Genomic DNA, 2,057 nt, shown 5'->3' with positions numbered 1-2,057 from the left:
CCCCCACTGGAGGCTCAACACTTCGTGGCAGCTCCGTGTCCCAGAGACCAGGAGGGTTGGCACACACACACAGTGTGAACCACCGACAGCCATTCTGGGACCGGTGACAGCCGTGCTGGCCCCACTGCCACGACACAGACGGACGCCAGGCCGCGCTCCCCGGCGGGGGGATGGCGTCGAGCCTGACGAACGGAATGTGCAGGGTGGGGGGGAAAGGCCAAGCGCTCCGACGCCGGAGGGCTCCGGAGTCTGAACTTAGGGGGACAAAGAGGACGGGTCCTCTGCGACACCCCAGCCGCGCTCTCGCCAGCCAAGGCGAGTGCGATTGATTGCCAAACGACCCTCAGACAGGCGTGGCCCCGGGAAGAACCCGGGGCCGCAAAGTGCGTTCAAAGTGTCGATGATCAATGTGTCCTGCAATTCACATTAATTCTCGCAGCTAGCTGCGTTCGTCATCGACGCACGAGCCGAGTGATCCACCGTCAAGAGTTGTCTGAGTTTGTTTTAGGTCTCTCCCTCGCCAGAGGAAAGCGACCCGGACCGCACATACGCTCCCCACCTTGAGCTACAGCCACCTGCACGCCGGCGTGCGGGCGGAGCAGGGTGGCGTGAAGCGATGGGGAGCACCATCCTGGTGCGGCCCGCAGAAACATACGTCTATTGGGGGGAGGAGGACAGGGCGCCCAAGAGGCGATGCGTGCCCCAACGCACCGCAGCGACGGAGGCAGGATCACCGCCACCATGTCGCCCGCCTAGTATCACGAGGCGTGCAGCAGCTTTGCCCTAGGAAAAGCAGAGGCGGGAACGGGCACCGGCCATCGGTTCGGCAGCGTCACTGACGCGTGCACGTGGCGGCGTGTCGGCGAGCGGACTTCCTGCGAGGAGGCGGGGGCGGCACTCGCCCGAGCAGACGCCCGCCCGGCCCAGCCACCGCCGAGGTGGACTGGGAGTCGCGGCAACGGCTCGTCATACTCGTTCCCACACTCACAGCGCAGCTTGCCCGCAAGCCACCGACCACCGATCGACGCCAGGCGCCCCGACCGAGAGCGGGATCGCTCGTTCGCCCTGCTGGCAGTTCGCTGGGGATCACTACTGCACGGAGCTCGGAGACCGACGGGCGGCAACTCGAGAGTCTTTAAACCACCACCCCCATCCCGCAAGTGCAAAGAGGCTGTATACGCACAGACGGGTGAGGGGAATAGGTACCCCGTCGGGTTTGAAGGGAGCGTGACTAGATAGCAACGATGTAAACCCAGCCGATTTGGGAGCGAAAGACCGGCGCCTGCATCACCGGCTTCGTTTCCCGTGGCTGGAGAGTACACCGAAACCCTCCGTCTGTCGCGAGCTCCCGACGACGCGGTGCCGCCAAGCAGCAGGGCCGGACCTGGTGTGGCTCCCCTCGTCGATCACAGACCGGTCGGCACTACTGACGAGACGGTGGAACGGGCTTCGCCCCTTGTGACGAAGGGTGATGCGAACCCGCCCGCCCGCGTGCGTTCGGGGTGGACTCGGCAAACGGAGATTTGAAATCGGAAAGTGTCCTCCTGCCCCGCGCAGGTAGGCGCCCAACAGTTGTGGGGGGTTTGGCGGTGACCACGGCTGCAGGGCCTGCTACCCCGACGAGCTCTCCTGCTGGCCCCGAAACCACCCTCGCGAGACAAGTTGAAACGGAAACGGGCGTACCCCCAAGCCGACGATCCTTTCTTATTTGTTACTTTTTTTTTCACTTGCTCGAGTTGTGGGGATTTGGCGGTGACCACGGCTGCAGGGCCTGCTACCCCGACGAGCTCTCCTGCTGGCCCCGAAACCACCCTCGCGAGACAAGTTGAAACGGAAACGGGCGTACCCCCAAGCCGACAGAGATCCTTTCTTATTTGTTACTTTTTTTTTTCACTTGCTCGAGTTGTGGGGGTTTGGCGGTGACCACGGCTGCAGGGCCTGCTACCCCGACGAGCTCTCCTGCTGGCCCCGAAACCACCCTCGCGAGACAAGTTGAAACGGAAACGGGCGTACCCCCAAGCCGACGATCCTTTCTTATTTGTTACTTTTTTTTTCAC

The 2,057-nt window shown here is 63.1% G+C and overlaps 1 non-coding gene across 1 annotated transcript; it reads right to left on the bottom strand.

Annotated features, from left to right (window-relative positions):
• Positions 1-337: 337 nt before the first annotated feature.
• On the bottom strand, positions 338-491 carry LOC140475126 (5.8S ribosomal RNA). The gene has a single exon (XR_011959706.1). It is a non-coding gene; the product is annotated as a 5.8S ribosomal RNA (ribosomal RNA).
• Between the last annotated feature and the right edge of the window lie 1,566 nt (positions 492-2,057).

The sequence above is a fragment of the Chiloscyllium punctatum genome, unplaced genomic scaffold (genome assembly GCF_047496795.1).
Source record: "Chiloscyllium punctatum isolate Juve2018m unplaced genomic scaffold, sChiPun1.3 scaffold_1419, whole genome shotgun sequence".
Lineage (NCBI taxonomy): Eukaryota > Metazoa > Chordata > Chondrichthyes > Orectolobiformes > Hemiscylliidae > Chiloscyllium > Chiloscyllium punctatum.
This window is presented reverse-complemented; position numbering and strand designations above follow the sequence as displayed.